The following is a 12,121-nucleotide window of genomic DNA, read 5'->3' as shown; positions in this document are numbered from 1 at the left end:
AAAGTTTGTTGTTTGATTATTGTATTATTTATATGGACATTTTTACCCAATTTCTTTCCGCCACCGTGCTGGACAAGTTGGTTTTTGTGGCCTCTGTTTTTTTTTTAGCTGCATGCATATTCTGTGTTTGGCTCACTGTACGAAACGTTTTCGAAGTGGATTCTAACTCACAATGACACCTAGAAATTACAACCAACTTGGCTACGCAGACCCTAATAATTCTGAAGAGCAAAAATGTGTCGTATGGGACAGGGTTGTCAAATTTGTTGCCCGGGTAGATACCCATTTCCCCCACCCCCGCTGACCGGTTTTTTACCCTAAAAACCCGGGTTTTTTTGGGGGGAAATTGTTTTCGAAGAAAATGTGTTGCTTGCAGGTTGAAATTTTATTTTGAGGTTAGTTTATGTATTCCAAAAATTTCTGCATATCCTTTTTTTTATGTAAGCATTTAGGTAGAGATTCACATATTAAAATATGTTACAAAAAACCGCAAGCAGAAAATGTAACCATGGACCTTAATTTAACAAATATACCTGATATGTAATATGTGATAAGCATATCACAGATATTATTCCTTATTTATAATTCACAATAATTTTTCACACACGCACAAATTCTTGTATAAATAAATTGAAGCCTCTGTGAAGAAGTAAATCAATGTTATGTAAACTGAATTTTCATTGAAAATATATTTGCATGTTTGCATTACTTTTTCATAAGTTAGTGATGGCTCAAAGATTGTGGTCAACAGTCACCAAGTTGCGAGACGGCACAAGTCGATGTTTGTGACTCTATAGACCAAAGCAGAACGCTGATTCAATATGTTGTTGTCTATGATGCATAAAAAGCTGATTGTCACAGTGGTGACCAAAATATTTGTTATCCTGACCAAACAAAATAGATGAATTACAAAAAGGTCCTACCCTGATCCTAATGGCATCGGTGCTGCTGCACACAGCACATACACAAACTGCACTGAATAATCATTTGAAAGGGTCGAGAAAAAAAAATAACAGACAAATTTTTTTTGCGTGGACTGACATGGCAAATAAGAAATTTCAAAATTCCAAAACATTATTGTCCAACGCAACCCTTTTAGCACATCTGAAATCCGATGCCAAACTCTTACTTCAAACAGATGCATCCGCTTTTGCCATTGGCGGTGCACTGTTTCAGGTGGTTGACAACGAGCTTCAGCCTCTTGCATTCTTTTCTAAGAAATTATATCCCGCAGAACGCAACTACAGTGCGTTCGACTGCGAGCTGCTAGCTGCATATGCTTCTATAAAGCAGTTCTGGCATATGTTAGAAACTAGGGACTTTTCTTCACTCACGGACCATAGACCATTGACATATGCCTTCAGACAAAAATTAGACAAGGCTTTTCCTCATCAATGCAGGCAATTAGATGTTATTGCCGAATTCACTGCTGACATACGCTATATCAGAGGTAGTAAAAACATATCCGGGGATGCACTTTCCCATATTGCATCAATTTCAATTTCCATAATCCTATTGACTATAATGAAATTTCAAAAGCACACGAACGTGACCAAACTTTAACTGATCTTTTACAAAATCCATGAGGATTACAGCTCAAAAAAGTGACTTTGCCAGATTGTGAAGTGTTGACCACTGACACAGCTGGACCATATAATCCTATGGAAGTATATAATCTAGGACATATATACCAGAACAATTTCGGAAGCAGATTTTCGAGACCATTCATAATATTTCCCATCCAGGAATTAAAGCTACAACCAAACTGATTCAGACTCGCTTCATTTGGTCTTCATTAAAGATTGTAATAACTAGTCCAGACAATATATACCTTGTCAAAAATCCAAAATAACACAACATACATAAACTCCATTAGGTTTATTTTCTGACCAAACTGAACGATTTAATCAAATCCATCTTGATATCATTGGTCCTCTTCTTCTTTCTGGTGGCAATGCCTGTTGTCTAACTATGATCGACAGGTTCACGCGTTGGCCGAAGGTGGCCCCGATTCCAAACATCAATGCAGAGACTGTAGCTTGCACATTCTACTCAGCATGGATATCTCGCTTCGGCGTGCCATCCAAGATTACAACAGATCAAGGCCATCAATTTGAGAGCTCCCTCTTCTTAGCACTGGCAAGAGTACTAGGAATTCAACAAATACGGTACTCACCATATCACCCGCAAGCAAATGGCCTTGTAGAGGAGCTACACAGACCACTCAAAGCTGCCATCAAGGCATATAACACAGAGCACTGGTGTACTGGCTTGCCCACCATATTACTAGGTTTCCGTAGCGTCTTCAAGGATGATCTGAAAGTTACCACCACGGAATTGGTATACAGCACTAGTCTCACCCTTCCTCATATAATTCCTTACACATATAGCACAGAGCACTGGTGTACTGCCTTGCCCACCATATTACTCGGTTTCCGTAGAATCTTCAAAGAAGATCTAAAAGCTACCACCACTATTGGTATACGGCACTAGTCTCACACTTCCCGGAGAAACATTCGATCTCACTCCGAGGCGAACATCATCAAAAGAACTTGTTGAGACTATCAAAGAACATTTTTCAAAATTATGACTGCAACCAACATCTTGTCATGGACCACAAAGTATTTTCATCCACCGTCATCTAAAGGACTGCTCGGGGTGTAATGTGATAGGCCTCCTCGTGGTGCACCCTGGGTAATGCTAAATCTATCACACGTCATTGTCATCGTTTATTTGTGCTCATATCCTTCACTTTCAATAGCCCAGATTACATGTTTTTTTCTACACATCTTCAGTACTTGTCTTGCGTCTCGTTTTGTCTTGTTTATGTCCTTGTCTTTTGTGTGCAACCCCTCATTGTGGGCCTCGCTCAGGCGGGGAGGGGTCCTCCCAGACGGGGCATTGCTTCTAGCGTTTGCCCTATCTGGGATGCTGTTTACCTGCGTGTTTGCCGTGCGTGGAGACCCGCAAGGCTGGAGATGGGGATCCTGGTTAGCCTGATGCGCTAGCTTTGGCCTCGGATTCAGCCGAAACGGGAGGCCTGGATTAGCCCCGTCTGGGTCAATCGGCTGGTCGCCTCGGTGGCTGAAGGGGTTACACTACTGGGCAGGTAGAGGGGCCGGGCCTGCTGGACGTCGTTGAGGTTTGTTGGTGCTGATTCACGTTCTTGGATCTTGAACGCGCCTGCTCACCTGCTTCGGTGGTGTATAGCTCCTACCTAACCTGGCATTGCTACTAACCTTCATCGGTTACGTGTGCGCGTCCCCTTGTAGGGCTCCATGGTGGGCATGGTCGGTAGGGGCCGAACACATTATCTCCAAAATGGGGAAAAATCAAAATGCACCAAAACGTCAAAGACCTGCTATGAGTGAAACTATTGTCACTGATCCTGCTTCTACTGTTTCATTTTTCTTCCTGCATTGTACTGACACTGATAAACCGCTGGCCAAAGTATCACCATTCTTAATAGACAAAGCTCTCTATGGCGCAATGGGCACATTAAAATCAGTGAAGGCTCTTCGTTCAGGAGACCTTCTAATTGAAACTAACACAGCCAAACAATCCGAACTCATTCAAAAGCTCACGTCTCTTGCAAACATTCCCATAACAGTCAAAATACATCCCACGTTGAATTATTCACGTGGTGTCATTTCAGACACTAACTTGATTAACATGGATGAAGAACTACTAACAGAAGAGCTGGCGTCTCAAGGCGTAACATCTGCCAAACATATCATGAGCCGCAAAGATGGCAACCCAGCTCCATCACGCGACATAATCCTTACATTCTCATCGCCAACATTGCCGAAAGATATTAAGATCGGTTATTACAGCCTCAAAATCCGGCCATATATACCTAACCCTGTAAGATGTTTCAACTGTCAGAAATTCGGTCACTCAAGAACGGCGTGCCGAAGTCAACCCACCTGCGCAAAATGCGGTGAGAAGGACCACATTTCGGACAACTGCACCTCAACATCATTCAAGTGCGTCAATTGCGGTGGCAATCACCCCGCATTTGACAGAAAGTGTCCGAAATGGAATGAAAAAAAAGAGATCCAGAAGATCAAGGTCCTTAATAACATCTCGTATATTGAAGCACGTCGTCTCGTAACATCTAACCAAGCCCCAATAGTTGGTAAATCATACGCCAATATGACTACCAGAACCAGAACCAGAATAAAAATTTTAAGGGGATGCCTGGCCCTTAGGCGGGCCATATATTCCCCATACAGGCTGGGGGCCCATCGCGTCCCCCTGATGAAGGGATAGACAAGTGAGTAATGTATGTATTTTTATGTAGTGTATGTATGTGGGAGGAAAGGTCATCATCATCATCTATGACTACACCTTCACCGACTACTAACAATATCACCAAAGTTTCTATTACAACTCATACCGAACCAATAGCTAACGCATCTACTCAAACTTCATCCAATCAATCATGCAATAGTTGTGGCTGCTGTTGCTCCGCTGGATTCCGGAGGGAGTCCACTACCTCCGAAGAAGAAGCGGAAAAAGTAACGGCTAACACATTCAAAAAATCTGGTACTAAACCCAAGATAAATTCTGGAAATAAATCTAAAAAGAAACAGTTAAAGACCGGATATTCAAGAAAAGCGATACAGAGAGCAATTAAATGTCCCACCCTCCAGAATGTATCACTAATTGATGACAAGTCAATTGGTGATATGGATCTTGATAATCCGTCACAAACTGGTGGTACTCGCCGGAAACTAGACCGGAATAAATTCAAGGACCTTGAACCGTCTACTTCTATTTGAAATTGAAATTTATGGCCAACATAATTCAATGGAACATTCGTGGTCTTAGATCCAATTATGAGGATCTCAAGGATTTGATCAATATTTATCATCCTGTTTGTGTGGCACTCCAGAAACTTTCACGAAGCCCTCGGAGACATGGAACATCAGGCGACATTCCCTTTTCCTTATTGATTACGATGACGGGAGTAGAGCCTGCCGCTGTGTCGCTCAGCTGGTTCCACATCATGTGTCGTCGCACGTTTTAACGCTGCATACGAACCTGCAAGCCATCGCGGTGGAAATCTCTACAGGCCTGAGAATTACCATCTGTTCCATTTATTTGTCACCAAATGACACCATCTTACAGAGAGATCTATAAGATCTGATTGATCAATTGCCTCCACCATTTTTTCTTCTTGGAGACTTCAATGCTCATAACATGATGTGGGGTTCTAACAGCAACACCCCTCGTGGGGAAATGGCTGAACATCTGTTAGATGACATGGACCTCGTCATCATGAATGATGGCAGTTTCACTCATTTCCATGCCCCAAACAATAGTTTCACTGCAATAGATCTATCCTTATGTTCACCCTCACTCTTGCCCAACTGGTCCTGGTCGGTTGATCCAGACCTCCATGGGAGCAATCATTTTCCTCTAGTGGTTAAGTGCCTTGATCGACGCCATAACATACCTGAGGGACCTCCTCGGTGGAAGCTTGTGGCCGCCCGATGGGCTGACTTCACGGTCAAGGCAGAAATCACGGAGGATATGGTTTCGAAACCCGACGTCGACCATTGTGTCGACCTTGTGACCAGTTGTATGATCTCAGCAGCCAATGAAGCAATACCCAAAGTCTCCTCGAAACTTCCTAAATTTCCTAAACCTTGGTGGAACCACGAATGTAGTCTCACGATTAAAGCACAAAAGAAAGCATGTAGTAGGTTACGGCAGTACCCTACCCATGATAATAAGTTGGCATTTTTAAAAGCAAAGGCGATAGCAAGAAGAACCAGGCGCCAGGCTCAACGCGAGTCCTGGCAAAGGTTCACCACGGGAATCATTATCAGTCTCATCCCATCACCATTTCAAACACCAATGGCACTATCATCAGCGATGTGAGGGATATTGCGGATACCATCGCCGCCCATTTCGCCACTGTCTCCAGTGATGCGAACTATCCCCCATCGTTTCATCCCATTAAATCATCGGCCGAACGCACATCGTACACCTTCCGGCCTTTTACACCGGAGGGGTACAATTCATTGTTCACCCTTCATGAACTGACGACGGCCTTGCAGCGAAGTCCTGACTCAGCTGTAGGGCCCGATGCCATTCATTATTCCATGATTCGGCATCTCTCACCAGAATCACTGTCACATTTACTCATATTATTTAATCGGATCTGGGTCAGTCATTCATTTCCTGACACCTGGCGAGCAGCCATTGTTCTTGCATTACCGAAGCCTGGCAAAAATCCTCAACAACCGAACAGTTACAGACCTATTGCTTTGACCAGTTGTTTATGTAAGCTCATGGAACGCATGGTCAACTATCGCCTTATGCACTACCTTGAGGTTAACAATATTTTATCTAAACATCAAAGCGGCTTTAGACGGTTCAGGTCCACAACAGGCAATCTGTTACGCCTTGAGACATCAATAAGACAAGCATTTGTGAAGAGGGAGCCATATTGAGGGAGCCAGCCTTGTGAAGAGGATAGCATATGCTAGCCATATTTTTCGACATAGAGAAGGCCTACGACCGTACTTGGAGGCACGGAATTCTTTCTGACCTCTATAATAGCGGCTTGCGGGGCAACTTGCCCATTTTCATTAAGAACTTTCTTGCTCGCCGCATCTTCCAGGTACGGATCGGAAGCATATTATCAGCTCCCCAAATTCAAGAACAAGGTGTACCTCAAGGTAGCATTTTAAGTGTTACACTTTTTATTTTAAGACTCAACGGGGTGTTGAACCAACTCCCGTTGTCTGTCACTGGCGCACTCTACGTGGATGATCTGTTGATATCGTATCAATCAGTGAATATGAGGTCAGCCGAGAGACAATTACAAACCGCACTCAACATGATCAGCAAGTGGGCTCATGATAACGGTTTCTCTTTCTCCGCCGACAAAACCGTCGCTGTGCATTTTTGCCGGCGTCGTGAGCTTCATGATGACCCACAATTATTTTTAAATAATAGTCAAATACCTATTGTAGAGAATACAAAATTCCTCGGCATTACATTTGACAAGAAACTTACATTTAAACCTCATATTTCACAGTTGAGAGCTCGTTGCATGAAGACGATGAACCTCTTGAAGGTCATCTCTTCTACATCATGGGGAGCAGACCGTAAGTCGCTCCTCCACTTATATAAAGCTCTAATACGATCAAAGCTCGACTACGGTTCCATTGTATACGGGTCAGCACCTCGGAGCTATCTGAGTGTGCTCGACCCAATTCATCATCTCGCTCTCCGCATTTGCTCTGGAGCTTTCTGAACTTCTCCCATGGAAAGCCTCTATGTCGAATGCAACGAGCCATCACTGACATCAAGACGCCAACAACTTTCTTTGAAATATCATATCAAAATGAAGTCTTTGCCAGGTCATCCACTTCATAATGTCATTTTCAATCCGTCATTTCATATACTTTTTGCTGCTCGACCTTCATGTGTTCCATCTTACGATCTTCGTATGAGGGCACTTGTAGAAGAAATACAAATAGACATCAGTCGTGTGGCCCCAGTTGCTTGACAACTGGCACCATTGGAGCAGTCTCTGCCAGATCAGTGCCGTCTTAAGGCATGGGCCCACCCGGGCACGGCCCGGGGGCCCCAAGAGAAAAGGGGCCTCACAAAAATGAGATCCGGTTGAAATTTACGAGAATTTGCCTGGTAGGGCCTCAGAAAGATCACTTGGCCCGGGGGCCCATGATGCTCTTAAGACGGCCCTGTGCCAGATGTGTCTCTTTCATTATCGTTATACCCTAGAGCCACCACAGCAGATGTTATATATCGACAGATATTCTTCAGGCACAGGGGTAGGTACAATAGGTACTTTCCCATATATACCGATGGCTCCAAGAGCCCTGGGCATGTCGGTTGTGCCTACATCTGCTGTGAAGAGACATCTTTCAAACTTCACGACACATTCTCTATTTATTCGGCAGAACTGTACGCAATCCTTCAGGCTCTACGTCATATACGACGCAAATGCCACCGACGATGCATCATTTATAGCGACTCTCTCAGCGCATTGCAAGCACTGTGTTCCTTCACTTTTCACACTCATCCATTCATTCATGCCATTTTTCATGAACTACATCACCTCATTCATCACGGTACCACAGTAAAATTTTACTGGGTACCAAGTCATGTAGGAATACCGGGCAACGAAAAAGCAGACAACGCAGCTCGAACAACAACTAACATTGATAATAGCCTTTTGGTACCTGCCGGTGACCACTTCTCAATCCTCCGGGAAGTGATGCATCGCCGCTGGCAGGATCATAGGAACAATCAAACTAATAATAAACTTCATGCCATCAAGCCCACACTTGGCCACTGGCGTTCGAGCTGCAGAACTAACCGAAAGGAGGAAGTTCTGCTTGCCCGGTTACGCATAGGACACAGTCGCATCACACAATCATATCTTTTACTACGAGAGAGTCAACCAGAATGCCCTCATTGTCAAAGTCCATTTACCATTGCCCATGCTTTTACTTGTTCGCACCATCGTCATCATTTTACGACCGCTTTTGGTCAGAATCATCTTTCACTTCGTGACATTTTATCTGACCATTGCGATGCATCTCGCATTTTTAAATTCATCAAAGCCATTGGTTTTTATGACAAATTATAGTTTTTACAATTCATGTCATTGTTTTATGTTTCATGTTGCTTTTTTATCATGCACAGTTTTAGTTTTTGACATGACAAAAGGACATTTTTTTAATTTTTATATTTGTTTTGGCGCAGTTTGACCAAATTGGTCCTCGCGCCAATAAACCCAAAATCCAATCCAAAGGACTGCTCACACGTATTCATTCGGCACGATGGAGTGTGGAAGCCACCCCAACCTCCATATGATGGACAGTTTCAAGTGATCCAATGACGTGAAAAGACATTCGACATCCGTGGAAAAAAATTAACAGTTTATCTGGACAGACTGAAACCCGCCTTCCTGGCTTCAGACGTCAACGATTCCATTCCGTCATCAACAAGAATTACTTTGCCTATGCCTCCCATTCCTCAGACAAGAAAAATACATTCCGGATGAACTGTCCATTTCCCGGCCCATTTTGAACCGTAAGTTCGCTACTGGGGGTGGGGGGTGTGAGGCGACTCACCAAAGATTGTGGACAACAGTCACCAAGTGTGGAGACAGTGCGAGTCGATGTTTGTGACTCTACAGACCAGAGCAGAATGCTGATTCAATATGTTGTGTTGTCTATGATACATAAAAAGGTGATTGCTGCAAGTTTTATACAGGTACATCAGACTTTCATAACTGAAATATCAAGAGACAAAAATAACATTATCTCATAAGGAAAAGAAGAAAACTGTGGGATTCTTGAATTGAACAATGGTAACAACATCTTCAACTGAAACAGAACAAAAAGTATAGTTTTCCTCTGAAAATAAGACCTAACCAGAAAATATAAGCCCTAGCTTGATTTTCAAGATGCTCATAATTAGAGATGTAAAATTCTGGAGAATAATCTTTCAGAGAATATTCTCTGGAAGGACTACTATCATATATAACTTGAGAACATTCTTATAAGTTCTTGATGAAAATATTCTCCTGTTATTTATGATATAGTTACATATAATATCTTTGAGCATATTCTCCTGTTATTTATGATATAGTTACATATAATATCTTTGAGAATATTCTCCTGTTATTTATGATATAGTTACATATAATATCTTTGAGAATATTCTCCTGTTATTTATGATATAGTTACATATAATATCTTTGAGAATATTCTCTGTGGAAGTACTACTTTCATAAATTACTGGGGAATATTCTTATAGAAAATAAGAATTATTCTGAAGTTATTAATAATAGTCCTTCAATGAGAATATTCTTCAGTTACAAAAATCTTTCCAGAGAGTATTATGAATAATATATGTAACAACATGTATTATAATAAATAATCTCAATAAATAACTTGAGAATAATTATTATTTTTGATAAGAATATTCTCTAGTAATTTATAATAGTAGTCCTTTTCCCCATCAAGGAGATGGGAATATTGAAGCTTGTAGACCACAATATTAAAGTTTGAAAGCCAGAAAATTAAACTAACAGGGCTGACTTGCACAACTTTAAGTTCCCAAAAATGGCTAATTTGGACAAATGGAAAACACTTCCAGAGTAATGAATCCTCAGAATGACTACTATCTCCTCTTAACGCGATCATTTTTTAATTATTACTGCTCTTTCAAAAAATTTTCAGAATTTAATGAAAGCGAATTATTTTTTTTGCGAAAGTGGCTACTACTTTTTTTGCATTTTGCAAAAAATGCGACCGTATTTTAAACCCTGCTACAGAATGACTAAAAATTCTGCACAACGCATCAGAAAAATTCAAGCATAATTTTAGTGAAGTCGATGGATTTCTCAGACACATCAGGATCATATCAATTTTCCCTAATTTTCAACAAAAACATACCGTATGAACCACAAAGTGTGTGTGTATGTGTCCTACTTTACATGGAGATGGCTCAATTTTTGGACATTTTCGATGATTAATCCGAAACAAAGAGAGCAAACAATTTTGTGTGATACGAATAATTATGGACAAATTACATTTTCAAGACATGACTAATTCTGGATTATAATATCACGTATATGTCAGTTAGAGGGAAAAGTGTCCCACGACTCTTTCTCCTTGACAGAAACCAGGTGATGATGAATATGCACATCCTTTCACATTTACAGGTAGTCTGCCAGGTCCATGCAAGGCTAGTCAATTTTATCTTGATACCATCACAGGTTTATTCACGATTGCTTAAAAAAAAACTTCTCGTAAAGTGAAGCCTTCATCTTCTTCTAGGGATGAAGATGAATATTCCTTGGCTTCTGATACTCCATTGAACTTGTCAAACACTGAAGAGATCTTTGAGGACCCAATAAACCATGTGTTCCTGAGTGATGGTTATATGAAAGCAAATGATGAATTTGTAATTGTAAATTATGGAAGGCATACTAGCCTGGGCAAGTTGTGACAGTGGAGGCCAATGAAGCTCATGTAAAATGCAAGAAAAGATCTGGCAACCTACAGAAGTGGCCAGAAAATGAAGACAGTTTTATTCTAAAAAGGATATCAAACAATCAATACAAAAACAAAAGCAACAAAGCACCAAAAGGGAACTCTTCCGTGTGCCTGAGCTTAAAAATACATGGGACTGAGCAAAAAAAATTTAAATCTTGGTAATGTAAACAGAAAATGATTCACATTTCTGTTTCAATGAAGGCTCATTGATTTTGTTTCGATTCACATTGTAATTTTTTTTGGAAGAACAAGTAAGTAATTAATTAATTTAATTTAATAAATATGTGATTTGTCTCTGTCTTCTTCAAATCTGTGTTTCTTATTAAAAACTATTGAACACTGTATGACATACAGTCAATCCCGCTAATAACATTTTTCAAAAATCAGAACTAAAAAACAATATAAGCGGGAAATGTCTATAAGAATTATAAGGCAGTTTTTCACAGACCATAGCAATTTCATGTAGCATTTTTAATTTATTAACAAACATTCCGGTACATATAGAGATTTAATAAGAAGAAACTATGTATTTGTTATTCCAATAAGTATTTACGTGCATTATACGGGATGTAGTTTGTAGGGAAAAAACAAAATATAGAAAAAAAGAAATCTTACATTTTGATTGATGTACAATGCATCTTTGAACTTAGGATGGTGTTTAACGTGCTGGGAGGTAAATTGAATTTTTTGCTGTTGTGTTTATATAGCATTTTTATTTTTTTTTCCTCCACACCAGGGTTGGTAAAAAAACCAAAAAACCGGTTTTTGTTTTATATAGTATTAACATTAAAAACAATGAAATTTCTGAAAATCATTCAAACTTCTAATAATTAACTAAAATAAAATGTTTATTAATGTAATTAACGCTATTCCCATGCTAATTAATCAACAAATATTTATTACATTTTAACAAAAACCAACTTTTACAATTTAATTATTTTTTGCTTAACTCAGTGGATTACTGTGTGTTTGAAAAATTCTTTTAATGTTATTATTAATCATATAATATATAAAGGTTTTTCTCCAGTTACTTTCAGTATACTTAATTAGGAAGCTATTTTGCAAAA

At 40.3% G+C, this 12,121-nt stretch overlaps 1 protein-coding gene across 1 annotated transcript in view; it reads right to left on the bottom strand.

The window, feature by feature from the left end:
* The window catches only part of LOC149088786 (poly(A)-specific ribonuclease PARN-like), a 107,116-nt gene extending 97,966 nt beyond the window's left edge, over positions 1–9,150 (bottom strand). Inside the window, exon 1 of the mRNA XM_089250123.1 lies at positions 9,123–9,150. The gene's annotated coding sequence lies outside the window, so the exon portion shown is untranslated. The remainder of the gene's footprint in view (positions 1–9,122) is intronic.
* Between the last annotated feature and the right edge of the window lie 2,971 nt (positions 9,151–12,121).

Source organism: Pholcus phalangioides, unplaced genomic scaffold (assembly GCF_987345545.1).
Source record: "Pholcus phalangioides strain wild (caught in Gottingen) unplaced genomic scaffold, Ppha-v1.0 ptg000003l_1, whole genome shotgun sequence".
In the NCBI taxonomy this organism is placed as follows: Eukaryota; Metazoa; Arthropoda; class Arachnida; order Araneae; family Pholcidae; genus Pholcus; species Pholcus phalangioides.
This window is presented reverse-complemented; position numbering and strand designations above follow the sequence as displayed.